At 44.2% G+C, this 14,480-nt stretch overlaps 2 non-coding genes and 1 pseudogene across 2 annotated transcripts; 1 reads left to right on the plus strand and 2 right to left on the minus strand.

Annotated features, from left to right (window-relative positions):
- The window catches only part of LOC137314528 (zinc finger protein 585A-like), a 915,457-nt pseudogene that overhangs the window by 3,501 nt on the left and 897,476 nt on the right, over positions 1 to 14,480 (minus strand).
- trnag-ucc (transfer RNA glycine (anticodon UCC)) lies at positions 897 to 968 on the minus strand. The gene has a single exon. It is a non-coding gene; the product is annotated as a tRNA-Gly (tRNA).
- Positions 8,920 to 9,002, plus strand: trnal-cag (transfer RNA leucine (anticodon CAG)). Its single transcript has one exon. It is a non-coding gene; the product is annotated as a tRNA-Leu (tRNA).

The raw sequence follows: 14,480 nt of genomic DNA on the forward strand, positions 1-14,480 counted from the left end.
CAAAGGGATGACCTCGCACTTCCCCACGTTGAACTCCATCTGCCACAATTTCACCCATTCACTTAACCTATCAATGTCCCTTTGCAAATTTCTGCTCCCATCTACAATGTTTACTGTGCTACCTAAATTATTGCCGTCAGCACATTTGGAAATAAAGCTCTTTACATAAGAACATAAGAAATAGCAGCAGAATAGGCCATATGGCCCATCGAGCCTGCTCGGCCATTCAATAAGTTCATGGCTGATGTTCGATCTCAACTCCACTTTCCCGCCCGATCCCCATATCCCTTGATTCCCCTGCAGTCCAAAAATCTATCGATCTCAGCTTTGAATATAACTCAACGACTGAGCATCCACAGCCCTCTGGGTTGTAGAGAATTCCAAAGATTCACAATCCTTTGAGTGAAGAAATGTTTCCTCATGTCGGTCCGAAATGGCCGACCCCTTATCTTGAGACTATGAGCTCAAGTTCTTGAATCTCCAGCCAGGGGAATCAGACTCTCAGCATCGACCCTGTCAAGCCGTCTAAGAATTTTATACATTTCAATGCGATCACCTCTCATTCTTCTAAACTCCACCGAAAATTGGCCAATTTTACACAATATTTCCTCACACTACAATTGCAGCAAGACCTCCTTACTCTTATATTCCAACACCCTTACAATAAAGGCTAACATATCATTTCCCTTCCTCACTCTCATTAGACTCTTGGTAACTCAGTATTTCCAGCATGTTTTTCCTCTTTTCCTTCTTTCGGGAAAAGAAATGAAGGTTGAAAACATTTTACTTTAATTACACCCGATTATGTTTTGGAAACAATATCCAACTGAACTGCATCAAATTCGATTGAAAACTTCAGAGTTCCTGATGGAAATAAACTAATAAAAACACTTAATTGCGATGGCCGGGAATCGAACCCGGGTCAACTGCTTGGAAGGCAGCTATGCTCACCACTATACCACCATCGCTGAAAATAATCGACAATAAAATAGTTCCCAAACATCAGATCCTGAACAGACACTGCAGGCTGTTGGATTTTGTTCTTCATTTTCACTGGTTTCTGACGGATCCTTTCTCGCTCTGTTGCAGTTCCTGTTTCCGCCCAGTAGATGTCGCCAACCCCCAATCAATGGAAATTCCACACCAGCCAGTAATTCTTCACCTGATATCGGACTGAAGAGACAGTCGATACCTGCAATACTTGACCAGCTGGAAATACATTTTACCACAGCTCACATCAGACATTGAGTAAAGTTAAATAATTACATTAAATCATTACAGAGACCTGACCACCAACTGGGCAGGAATGGCAGCTTAATATTCAAGTCTATAAGATCTTGACAAAGGACAGGGAAATAGGGAAAGGAGGAGCAGCAATATTACTAAAGGACAATATTACAGCAGTTCAAAGATCGAATATCAGTGAGGGTGAGCGGGCAGTGTAAACACTCTGAGAGAGACCCATCACAAGTGCCCCCACTGTAATCCTCCAGAATGTATGAGAAGGGCGAGTGCGGGAGGATTTCTTCATTCTTTGTGAAAGTGTTTGTGAGATTGTGGAAATGTCTGGAAGAGGAAAAACCGGCGGTAAAGCTCGGTCCAAGGCCAAGTCTCGCTCATCCCGGGCCGGACTGCAGTTCCCTGTTGCCCGTGTTCACAGGCTCCTGCGGAAGGGGAACTATGCTGAACGTGTGGGTGCCGGAGCCCCGGTCTATCAGGCTGCTGTGCATCGAGTATCTGACGGCTGAAATCCTCGAACTGCCCGGCAAAGCGGCCCGGGACAAACAAGAAGACGCGTATCATCCCCAGACACCTGCAGCTGGCCATCCGCAACGACGAGGAGCTCAACAAGCTGCTGGGACGGGTGACCATCGCTCAGGGTGTTGTCTGATATCCAGGACGTGCTGCTGCCGAAGGAAACCCGCATTGTAAGCTCCAAGAGCAAGTAAACCGGCCAAGGCTTAATCTGATAACCCAAAGGACAGGACCAACCTGATTGAAATCTTTGAAGAAGGAACAGAAAGTGTCGACAAGTTTAATGCAGTCGATGTGATATATTTGGATTTTCCGAAGGTCTTCTAAAATGTACCACATCATAGACTCATAGCTAACTTCAGAGAACGTGGAGTCAGGGTCAGGTGGCAGAATGGATAGTAAGTTGGCGACAAAACTGAAAGCCAAGAATAGAGGTTAAGCTCGCTACTCAGACTGGGAAAAGGTGGGAAGTGGAGTTCGAGTTGCTGGGACCACTGTTATTCACAATTTACATTAACGATTTGGATTTGGGAATCGGAAGGACAATTCCAAAATTTGTGGACGACACCAAATTGGGGGATTTAGTTAATACAAAAGAAGAATACATCAAAATACACGAGGACATGAATAAACTTGCAGAATGAAGAATCAGGAGGGCACACACTGCTTGGATAATAAGAGTCTAAACGGGATAGAGGAGCAAAGGGATCTAGTGTTACAGATACACAAATTACCAAAAGTAGCGAACCAGGTTAATCAGATCATAAAAAGACAAATCAAACAATAGGATTCATTTCTAGAGGGATAGTGTTGAAAAGCAAAGAGGTTATGTTAAACTTATATTGAACCTTGTTTAGACCAGACTTGGAATACTGCGAACAGGTCTCGTCTCCATATTATAGACATAGGGGCATTGGAGAAGGTGCAAACAAGATTCACAAGGATGATACCAGAAATGGGAGGATATTCTTATCAGGAAAGACTGAACAGAGTGGGTCTCGTTTCAGTAGAAAAGAGAAGGCTGAGGGTTGATCTGATCGAGGTTTTTAAGATAATGATAGGATTTGTTAGGAGAGATGTAGAGAAAATGTTTCAACTTGTGGGGAGTCCAAAATTTCAGGTAATAAATATAAAATAGTCGCTAATAAATCAAACAGGGAATTCAGGAGAAATTGCTTTACCCAGAGAGTGGTTAGAATGTGGAACTTGCAACGCCGAAGAGTAGCTGAGGCAAATAACATAGGGGCATTTAAGGGGAAGATAGATCAGCACATGAGGGAGAAAGGAAGAGAAGGATATGCCGATAGGGTTAGATGAAGTAAGGAAGGAGGAGGCTTATGAGCAGCATAAACGCCGGCAGAGACTAGTTGGGCCGAATGGCCTGTTTCTGTGCTGTACTTTCAATGTAACTCGATGTAAAGGCTCTTTTCAGAGCCACCCTCTGCATCTGTGAAAGGGCTGGTTACTGTCTGAAGGGAGACGCTGATATCATGCTACCAGTGTGGCTTTGAGCTGCTTTTGTCTCATTGTGGACGAGATGAGGAATTAATGGGACTGGAGTCGGGGCAGTGACCACAGTCCGGGACTTTAAACGGTGACTTATAGAACCCAGCCCACACATCACCAAATTTCTTGTATTTATTTAAACTACTTGCCATGCTGGGCTCATAAAGAATCACCAGAACTGCTCGACTAACCTTTCCACATCTGTGGAATTCAGCGCTTCGCTCCGTTTCTGTTCTATTTTGTTGGATTATTTACATAACGCACTGGGGAATCACTGAAATGTAACTCTGTACAGAAACAAATAACAGTGAATTGCCTGGTGTCCAGGAGATCAGGAACATTACTCACCTTTCGTCCTGTTAACGAGTAAACCGTGTTTGGAGTCCACCGACCCGCTTTGGTTCCATATGGGGGATTAAACAGAGAAATCAGGAGGGGAGGAGACAGTCAGAGTGACAGAGCGGAGAGCGGCCTCTGATCTTCCAGCTCCACCTCCAGTTCTCTCCATCCGACAGTTTCAAACCGTTTATCGATAACAGAACCGAACCTCAGCGCTCCGCACAAACCCTGACAGACCCGGGCTTCATATTCAAGGATTCCCAAAACCCGAAGCTTTCAAATAAGCCCCGTTACAATGAGAAATCGTTCATATTCCTGCCTAAATACAGTCCATTCGATAACAAGTCAACTCGGCTCCTCCATTTCAGTCTGTTTCCCTGTTCTATCTCCCCACACATCCCCTCCCAGACGGGTTCAGCGTTTTACAAACACCTTATTCCAGCTTATTTGGAGAATCTCATGTGTTGGGGTTTGAGTTATATCGCGGAGTTACTCCACCAGTGTTCCCGTCTCACAGAGACTCTCGCCCTGAATCTGTGAAAAGATTATGACCATGAACTGGGACTGGAGCCGAACACATCCCCAGTTACAGGGAGGCCCGGCCCGGACATCTCATTCTCTCTATTTTATATCAGACAGTATCCCACTTTCATGTCCAGCAATAGAGAGAGAGAGAGAGAGACAGTATCAGTCTTACACTTCCTATCTGTGTCCAAATCACGCTCAATAGCAGTATCCACCTTCATATAGAGCACCAGAGAGAGAGAGGGAGGCAGACACGGTGAGAGAGACAGAGAGAGCGGTGAGATACAGTGACAGACAGACGTTAACAGTATTAGATCCAGACTGACCGGTAAAGTGAGGTTTTATCCAGAAAGATCGCGTTGGAGAGACAGAAGATGCAATCTCATCTCTCACTGATATTGTACAAGGGTCAGAAACACTATTAATCCCATACTCAGGGACAGTACAGATAGGGACAGAAACAATGGGTCACATTTAACCCTCTAATGCCTGTTGTACTATTTGCAGTTTTACAGCTCAGGGCTGTTCGATATTACTCTCAGTGACCTACAGTTTCACTCCGGTTAAATTAATCTGCGACTGTTGCTGCCTGATATTAACCCTACACGGTCCCAGCAAATACACCGACTCCCACTTTCCTCCCATGTTTCTCCAGGATTGGTTTGAGAAATCCTCTCTCAGTCACACATTATAGGGGCCATTAATGAAGAGAGTCCATTGGCTGATTTCACAGTCGCTCAGTTTATCTCTGAAAGGCTCTTTACCATCAAAAGACCCCGAGAGAAACATCAGGGATGGAAACATCGAGTTTAATAGTTGGAGATTGTAAAGTCAGTCTGGATTCCAGCGTTAGGCACTGGTGGAATCCCATCTGTTTCCCATTCTGGTGCCTGTTCCTGCACTGCCTGTGGACCCCATTCCCTCTGACATTTCCCCCAGCCCCACTTCCTTTGCTCAGACTCGGAAAAATTCCAATTGGGGAAAGTTTCCATCGATTTTTGGATTGGGAATTGTGGGCGCCATTCCCTCAGTGAGCGGAAGAAGATGGTTTAAAACAGCCGGGAATGGAGAGATCACGGCCCCAGGGGGAAGGGAGCAAAGAGCAGCCTCGTTACAGCAGCTCATCGCTTCTGGACCGTGTCCGCAGATGGGCTCAGAGATCGGCATTGAGTCCGGGGGAAGGTCAGGGGGAGTCCGGGGGATGTTTGTAAGAGGCGGAGTGGATCAGGAACTGGTCCCGGAACATGGAGTGAGAGGGGGGAAGTGAGAGGTCATTCTCGGGCTGTGTGTGGACAGGGTGTGTCCAGGGGAAGGGAGAGAGAATGTGAAGAACCTGCTATTAAAATCATTGCTGCTTTCTCTCTCCAAACCAGTAGTGAATGGTCCTGGTTTAGTTCCAGTCTCACCCTGTTTATTGTTATTGGACAGTGAAGAGTGGAAACAGAGCCGGACAGTAAGGATGTGGGGAGTTATACAAAGAGCATCTATTGCAGGCATCAGGTGAGAAGTGTGAAGGACACATTTTAAACAGCGGCTGTTTGGATTCGGTTGAACGGTTAGTCCCATGGGAGAGGGGATTCGAAACCTGACCTGTAAAAAGGTCCCTGCCCCATCGGGTAGTCCCATTCATGGATCAGTGCAGGGGTTGGGCCGTGTCTGGATGTCATTAAAGTGTTGTAAAACAGCCCAAAACACCTGGTATGCAGAAGCTGAGTGCTGCAGTACTGCAGTGGAGTCAGACACTGACACTGTTTGTATCACTGGATTTCATTTGTGGAAATTCAAAATGATCATTAACAGAGATATTTAACTGATCACTTCTGTATTTTCTACCTCACCTGTTCCTGAGTAACAAGAGATAATTTTCTTTCCACAGGCAAACCCTTGAACGATCCAGAATAAATGTGATGCTTCCTCCACCCGAGGCAGCAGGAACAGTACAGCCAGCTCCTTCTCACACACAGTAAGTATATTATCACTCACAGAGCACAGAGACACAGACAGGTCATCAGTTCCACAGTCTCAGACAGCAGAAGTAGTCAGTCCCACACTGATCACAATTTCCAGAGACACATTTTCAATCCTACAGTCAAGCAGAGTAGGTGAGGCAGACACTGTTCCATTTCCCCCTAACTCAGTCCCACTGACAGGTAGATACAAAAATCCCAGTCCAAAATCACACGCTCAGAGTGAAAGGCACTGTGTCAATCTCACTACAGAGCAAAATTAGCTACGAATTAAATCCCAGATGGAAATCACACATGCTACCCGATTCAAAGGTACAGAATGAATCCCAATAATGTACCCCGAGATTCAAATTGAATACTAGCCCAGAACTCTCACACACATGACTTTAATACATGCAATATCCATTCGAAAAGTGTATCATATGATACAAATTGCATACAAGTCCAAAACTCAGGTAGAGTATCAGATTGAGAAATATTGAAAGATAGTAAACCTGAGAAACAAATTAGATACCTGTTCAGAATGCACTCGTAGAATGAGATTTAAAGATAGAGTATCAATTCTAGTAGTGCAGACAGAGATACACATTACATACCAGTCCAAAAATCTGATACAATATTCGACTGAAAGATACGGTATCAATTCCATTTCTACGGACTGATCTACACATTACATACCAATTCTAAAATGTCACCTTACCAGTTTGAAAGATATATTATCATCCACAACAGTACTCACAGAGATACAGATTTAATAGTACTCCCAAAAGCACACAAATAATCTGATTAAAACCTCCAGCATCAAATCCGAAAGTACGTCCATATTTACCAATTAAACAAGGAGTAAAACTATTTAAACATTGAGATATTAAAGCTATAATATTGAACGCTATAATATAATCTGAGAGAATAATTACGTACAGATACAGAATGAATCTGACATTCAGAGACAGTAGCAGAGACACACAGACACAGAATGAATCCAACTCTCACAGATGCAGAAGGAATCCCAAACTCATATACAGTACTAGAGACTGACAGACACAGAGTAAATCCCAAACTCTTATCAAGTACCAGAGACTGACAGGTACAGTATGAATCCCACACTAACATGCAGTATGAGTAACTGCAAATAGGATGAATTCAACTCCCACATACAGTACTGGAGACTGTATATACAGAATGAGTCCCACATTCTCATGGAGTACCAGAGACTGACAGATACCGAAAGAATCCCACACTAACACACAGTATGAGAGAATGAATATAAAGAATGAATCACAAACTCTCACACACACTGCTGACAAGATATAGAATCAATTCCAAACTCACACACAGTATCAGAGAGTGACAGGTACAGAACGAATCTCACAATCACACACAGTACCAGAGATTGACAGATACAGAATGAATCCCACACTCACACACAGTACCAGAGACTGACAGATACAGAATGAATCCCACACTCACACACAGTACCAGAGACTGACAGATACAGAATGAATCCCCCACTCACACACAGCACCAGAGACTGACAGATACAGAATGAATCCCACAATCACACACAGTACCAGAGACTGACAGATACAGAATGAATCCCACACTCACACACAGTACCAGAGACTGACAGACACAGAATGAATCCTACACTCACACACAGCTCCAGAGACTGACAGATACAGAATGAATCCCACACTCACACACAGTACCAGAGGCAGACAGATACAGAATGAATCCCACACTCACACACAGCACCAGACACTAACAGATACACAATGAATCCCACACTCACACACAGTACCAGAGACTGTCGCAGCATGAAATGGTCCTTATGAAAGTCACAATTGATACCCAATGTGACTACCACCATGAAAAACTATCCCTCCTTATCCTTCCCAAATACAATATCTCACCGTGCTGTTATGCTGTTAGTCTAGTTTCCTCTCTCTGCTCTTATTTGGAATGTGTTGTTATTCCATCTGACAACACTTGGTATCATCGTATTATGTTGGTCGACAAGAGGAGATCATTCGGCCCATCGTGCCTGTGCCGGGTCAAACACACGTATTCGTTCAAAATTCGTTCAGAGATAGATTGAGTGCTTTGTTATCAGAAAATTGCCTGAACCCCCACAGTCTACAGCTTTCCACCTCGCTATCAACCACACGGCCTATTTTTGTGTCACCTGCAAATGTCTTTATCATGCCTCCGACGTTTAAGTCCAAATTGTTAATGTATACCACAAAAATCAAAGGACCAAGTACCGAGACCTGCGGCACCTCACTGGAAACAGCCTTCCAGCCGCAAAAAAACCCGTCGACCATTAACTTCCTGCCACTGAGCCAATTTTGGATCCAACAAGCCGCATTCCCTTGTATCCCATGGGCCTTTACTTTTTTGACCAATCTGCCATGTGGGAACTTTTCAAAAGGCTTGCTAAAGTCCACGTAGACTGCATCAATTGCGCTACCCTCATTGATCCTGCTTGTCAACTCCTCGAAAAATTCAATCAGGTTCGTCAGACACGACCTCCCCTTAACAAATCCATGCTGACTGTCCTTGATTCGTCCGTGCCTTTCGAAGGGACAGTTTATCCTGTCCCTCAGAATTGATTGCAATAATTCGAAATGGAGTCTTTCTCCTGCTTGCTGTTATGACAGATCAGGCGGTGAACAATGCTCAGGCCCGGCAAGCTCAGTTGGACAGAGCACGAGGTTCTTCATCGTGGGTTCGAGCCCTTCGTTGGGTGAGTAACATTTTAAACTTTTATGATGCTTTCACTGGCCAACAGTACAGAAATGATGCAGAATGCAACATGAAATCGGTCGTCAGGATGGCCGAGCGGTCTAAGGCGCTGCGTTCAGGTTGCAGTCTCTTCTGGAGGCGTGGGTTCGAGTCCCACTTCTGACATTTGTTATCTTTACCATTGCGTGGAAATATTTTATTTGTGGATTGGGCTGCAGCTGATTTTACTGCCAAGTCGATTTGCTCCTCCCACAAAAGCAACTGGCTTTGTCATGCAAATGTGACTTGAGAAGTTTCCAACGGTGAAATGTTTGACATGTTAATGACCTGGACAAAGAAATAGAACAGCAGTGGGAAACATTTAAAACGGTGATCAATAGAGTCCAGAAGAAATATCTCCCACTGAAAAGCAAGAACAAACAAGCCAGAAATGACACACCAGGGATGAATAAAGAAATCAGGGTAAAATTGAAACGAAAGAAAAAGGCCCACACTGGACAATAAAGGAGATAGGGGAATGTGAAAAGAATGGGAAAGAAGTCGAAAGAACTATGAGAAAGGCAAAAAGGAATATCAAAAAAAGCAAAGTATTCTAGACACATCAACAGCCAAAGAAAGTTTAGGATAGGAATAGGGCCACTAAGGGATACACACGACAAACTCACAGGCAATGACAGCGAAATGGCAGAAATATTAAATAATCACTTTGCTTCAGTATTTACCAGGGAGAGTAATATTGTGGGCATGACAGTAGAAGAAAAGATCAAAAAATATGTAAATACATTTAAGATCGAAAGGGGGGAGATAATTGATAAACTAATCAAACTTAGAGAGGAAATTTCCTGCCAGGAGCCGAACCAGAGTTTCAAACCGCTCAGCCACGCTAATTTCCGTATTACTGTTCAGGAGCTCATTTCACAGGGACACGATTACTGCGCTCCATTTAGGGAGGCTCAGTGAAAGGAGGAAATTGATCTATTAATCGAATCATAGAATAAGACAGCGCCATACGGATGCCATTCGGCCCATCGTGCCTGTGCCAGCTCTCTGAAAGAGCTGTCCAGTTAGTCCCACTCGCCTGCTGTTTCCCCATAGCCCTGCAAAAGTTTCCATTCAAGCGTTTACCCAATTCCCTTTTGAAAACTGTGAGTTAAGAAAAACAATATTGAAAGGGGTGCTGGGGTCTCTGCAGCGTCGATGTAGAGTGTGTGATGATTGAAGTTATCAAGATGGTTGCTTTACACATGGTATGTTGTGCAATCATCCTGAAATACCTTCAATATCCAATACAAATTGAATTGCAAACCTGAAGGACAAACACTGGAAAACAAGCCACGAGTGAACGCAAATCATCTGGGACCCGTTTTCAGCTTCACGGCACTTTAAATAAAGTGAAATAACTTTGCATTGAAAATATTTGGAACTTGCATCTGTGCCTTCACCTGTTCCATTTGTAAAAGTTGCTGGCGTCTGAAGATGTGCACGCCTCTGCTCCCTCCATTGAACAAGAAAAGAGGTGTTTGACGTTGACGGGACCTGTTGCTTATGAGCTCATCCTTCACATTGAGTGGGTTCGCGTTTTTTAAACGGCGTCAGCTTTAGTCCAGCGGTGAACTTCACAACAAACAAGTTCGACACCGTCTCACCGCGGGCACTGACTGACATGTTTATTGTTATTTCTTTCAGACCAAAATGAATAGTGACCGTGATTTTAAATTTGCACGAAGTGATTTTTAGATAGTCGCCTTTAAATGTTTCAAAGGCGACTCTTAATTTATGATCGTCCGGCCATTTCACCAGCCGTGTTGAAAACAAAACATGTCTCTGCTTTTCGCGTCTTTTTTCGAAAGGCAAAAAATATATTTCCCGTGGCCTCTGAAGGATGGACAAGTACATTACAGAAAGCTGAAGCAAGTTCACCGAGCTTAAATCGTCTGACCACGTTAAAGGCAATGTTTTCATATATATATGCAAGTAGTTGCTGTCTGTTTCTGTGGTTCTCTTTCTTCTGTGCGTCCATCTGCAGATCGATTTTGAATCAATACCAGTGTTCGTGTCAGTTTGTTGCATGAAATAAATGACGGTATCAGGCTCTCCCCTCCCTGCCACTGGGTCGGTACTGAGTCAGGTTTTAGGCCAAACACCTGTTTCTTTTCTGTGAAAAAGCAATTAAAACCTTCATTCGGGAATTATCCAGTCTCATGTGAGCAGTGAAAGAAACAGTGACCCCGATGTGATGTGAACACGCAGACTTTTGATCTGGAGTTAAACCTTTGCGCCACGCACTCTGAAGACAGGATCCAGGATGTTATTATATATATGAATGTTTCTCAAACACCGTTTCATTTATCCCACCTTGGTTGAACAGATAGGACTTATCAAATTTCCGCCAGGTCCCACCGGGTGTGGGACAGTATTGGAAGCAGCCTTCACCCCCAATATCACGGGTCTTTCATCGCCTGCTCTCAGCAGGCTGCAAGTTATGGACTTTGTTCACATTTAATCAGCAGTGTGAATCGTTAAATATTTACTCATTTTTAATGGGAACAAGGTTTCCGCTCGATTTCGAACTGGGGACCTTTCGCGTGTTAGGCGAACGTGATAACCACGACACTACGGAAACCTGAAGCTTGCAGTCCCGTGTTTGGGACATAACGCCTCAGCCAAGCTCATTTCACAGGGATACATTTACTGCGCTGTATTTCGGAAGGCTGCAGAGAAGGATCGGTGGCGATGGTCAGGCAGGGAATCCCAGAGCATCGCGCCCACACAAACATTTCACTGTTTTTCATGTGCCTGATATCCGACCGCAGTTTGAACTGTAGCGAATCAGGCATGCTCAGATGACATTGTTCACAGAGTGTTTTCTTGCAGCCAAATCACACATTCGAAAACTTGAAATGAGATTACGAGATCGGAGTCATTCAAAGTGCTCCCAGTTACTGCAGATCAGGAATTAAAACCTGGCACCGGCTTCAGGACTATCAGAATGAGGCAATGAATCCGAAAGTGGGAAGAAAAAGGTGCAATTTTCGTCCATGGGTGGGCTCAAACCACCAAAGCTTTTGGTTAATAACCGAACGCGCTTACCGATTGCGCCACAGAGACCACCCAATGCATGTGTTTGCAAGATGCACTAAAGCAGTGTGTCACCTAGCCAAAGTTACAAGTTGCAGCCACAGAAATGCAATTGTCCACTATCAGTGTTACTTTTCCAGAAACAAAGGATGGGACATTGTTTGTGGAAACATGGGAACAGTCTGGTCTCGCTCACAGCATCGATATCACCGCCAACCAGCTCTCCTGCAACCGGCGCGCCCACCGGTGCTTTGTCTGTCACTCAGCAGCACTGTGGGAGAACCTTCACCACACTGACTGCAGCGGTTCAAGGAGGCGGCTCACCACCACCTTCTCAAGGGCAATCAGGGATGGGCATTAAATGCCGGCCTCGCCAGCGACGCCCACATCCCATGAACAAATAAAGAAAAAGTATTCTGAGCGTCCGGACGCTGATGTCAGGTTTTGATCCCTGATCTGCAGTAACTGGGAGCGCTTTAAATGGCTCTGACCTCTTAATTTCATCCACAACATCAGAGTAACTGTTCCAGGGGGACATGCCGACTCAGCTGCGTCTTGGCCGCCTGTCTGGTCAGTCTTTTATTCGCCTCCAATTCCGTTTCCCAAAGCGTATCTATAGATTCACAAAGCTGTTTGTCATTTCGGTTCCTTTCGATTTGTCCAGCTCCCGACTGGCAATAATTTGCAAACCTGGTTGCAAACCTCCGCCTTGCATCGTGTCCAGTGATGGGTTATGTGGAGAGACTGTAGAAGCTGGGATTGTTCTCCTTCGAGCAAAATAAGGTTAAGGGGAGATTTAATCGAGGTATTCAAAATTATGAGGGGATTTTGATAGAATGGATGGGGAGAAGCTGTTTCCATTGGCAGGAGGGTCGATAACCAGAGGACACAGCCTGCATTTGTCGAGCGCCTTTAACGTAGTAAAACGTCACAAGGTGCTTCACGGGAGCGTTGTTAAACAAAATTTGACACTAAGCCACATGAGGAGATATTGAGACAGGTGACCAAAAGCTTAGTCGAAGAGGTAGGTTTTAAGGTATGTGTTGAAGGAGCGAGAGGCGGAGAGGTTTAAGGAGGCATTTCCAGAGCTTAGGTTGCTGAAGGCACAGCCGCCAATGGTGGAGCGCTTTAAATCGGGGATGCGCAAGAGGCCAGAATTGGAGGAGCACAGAGATTTTTTTTATTCGTTCATGGGATGTGGGTGTCGCTGGCAAGGCCAGAATTTATTGTCCACACGTAATTGCCCTTGAGAAGGTGGTGGTGAGCCGTCTTCTTGAACCGGTGCAGTCAGTGTGGTGAAGGTTCTCCCTCAGTGTTGTTAGGTAGGGAGTTCCAGGATCCAACGGCGATGAAGGAACGGCCGATATATTTCCAAGTCGGGATGGTGTGTGACTTGGAGGGGAACGTGCAGGTGGTGTTATTCCCATGTATTTGCTGCCTTTGTCCTTCTAGGTGGTTGATGTCACGGGTTTGTGAGGTGCTGTGCAAGAAGGCAATCGAGTAACAAGTCGAGCAATGTATTCCGCTCAATCATTGATCATTCCATTCAGATCTTCTGCTTTTCAGCTGCACTTCCCCCCAAACATTGCAAATAATTTTGCTCAGTATTTGTTTCGCTTGTTTAATATTTTGTTCTCCGGCTTAGCTAGATTAATATTTCATTTCAATTATCAATGACAGGGAGCAATGAAAAATGAACTAGTGAGCAAAGTTTCGTTTATTATTAAAAAGCAGTGATTCCGAAATTATCCAGGCTGATATGAATGGTATAAGAAGTAGTGATTTCGACATGATTTAAATACGCAGCCTTCAGAATCCAGAGTCAGACGGGCTACCGTTTCACCACGAGGTCTACTGATGGCATAGATTATATATATATATATATTATATATACTTATTATATACTTAAATATATATGTTTGATGCAGTGTTCCCTTGTGGTTGGGAATAGTTCATTGCACAAAAATAATTCAAGTCTGTGAGACATTTAATGTTTTTTTAATCGCCATTAATACGTTCTGTTGCACACTGAAGGAAATGCTAACTTGTTTGCCAAGTGACAATTAAAACGTCAATAAATCTTTGTGTTTTGTATGTCATGAACTTTTATCCCTTCCCGTTTTACATACTGTATTTTAGGAGTCTGCTTAAAAGTGTTTAGTGCTTATTGTACCAGGAATCTGGTGTAGCCGTTGTTAAATTTAAAAAGGTTTGTCGCCCCTTTCATGCATGAACAAACTCGACCCTGAAGGTTGATGGGGAGCAAGTCCCAACAAAATGCTTCCCTCCGAGGTTAAATCGGGGACTTTCTGCGTGTAACTGGTGAACATGATAACCGCTGCACTATGGAAATGAGAAACTTTTCGTTCTTAGCTCTGAAGGAAGTGTCTCGGGAAAACATGAACTGTTGACTCTCTTTGCACTGACTCTTTTCACGAATATTTCATCGATCGAAACTCTCCAAGTCACAGGGAAAAAATGTCAAAGTCATTAAACTCCCGAATTAGCCCCAAAATCTATCAATCTCAGTTTTGAAATTTTCAATTGACCCCCAGCCTCAACTGC

The sequence above is a fragment of the Heptranchias perlo genome, unplaced genomic scaffold (assembly GCF_035084215.1).
Source record: "Heptranchias perlo isolate sHepPer1 unplaced genomic scaffold, sHepPer1.hap1 HAP1_SCAFFOLD_52, whole genome shotgun sequence".
Classification (NCBI taxonomy): Eukaryota; Metazoa; Chordata; class Chondrichthyes; order Hexanchiformes; family Hexanchidae; genus Heptranchias; species Heptranchias perlo.